This window comes from Sinocyclocheilus grahami, unplaced genomic scaffold (genome assembly GCF_001515645.1).
Source record: "Sinocyclocheilus grahami isolate Dianchi unplaced genomic scaffold, SAMN03320097.WGS_v1.1 scaffold99790.1, whole genome shotgun sequence".
NCBI classification, from domain to species: Eukaryota; Metazoa; Chordata; class Actinopteri; order Cypriniformes; family Cyprinidae; genus Sinocyclocheilus; species Sinocyclocheilus grahami.
The window spans coordinates 1-516 of record NW_015531956.1 but is presented as its reverse complement, the minus strand read 5'-3'; the positions used below and the strand labels follow the sequence as shown (position 1 = coordinate 516).

Genomic DNA, 516 nt, shown 5'->3' with positions numbered 1-516 from the left:
GTGGGGGTGTTGTTGTGGTTGTAGCGAGGCGTGTCGGAGCAGCAGCTGCAGGCGCTCAGAGAGACGCTCGTGTCCCGCTGTGACGTCACAGGAGACGGACTCCTGCAGATGGAGCAGGTACAGGATCGAGTCATCATTACTAACCCACATCACGAGTTCTCCTGTGATGTTGCGCTGTCGTCTGCTGCAGGTGGCGGCTGCGCTTCTGCCCGAGCAGGAGAACTTCCTGCTGCTGTTCCACCGGGAGACGCCGCTGGACAACAGCGTGGAGTTCATGAGGGTCAGAGCTGAGCTCATCATGTGCTTCTCTCTCTGACCGTCACTCAGTTAAAGCTTGACTCTGTCTGTCTGCTCTCAGATCTGGCGCTGCTACGACACCGACAGCAGTGGATACATCTCTGCCGCCGAGCTGAAGGTGACATCAATTCCCGTGTGTGAGAGTGTGTGTGTGAGAGTATGTGTGTGAGAGTATGTGTGTGAGAGAGTGTGTGTGTGTGTGTGTGAAAGAGTGTGTGT

At 56.0% G+C, this 516-nt stretch overlaps 1 long non-coding RNA gene across 1 annotated transcript; it reads left to right on the top strand.

Annotated features, from left to right (window-relative positions):
- The first annotated feature begins 16 nt into the window (after positions 1 to 16).
- LOC107581193 (uncharacterized) lies at positions 17 to 471 on the top strand. The gene is made up of 3 exons (XR_001608804.1): positions 17 to 117; positions 191 to 280; positions 359 to 471. It is a non-coding gene; the product is annotated as an uncharacterized lncRNA (long non-coding RNA).
- Positions 472 to 516: the final 45 nt, after the last annotated feature.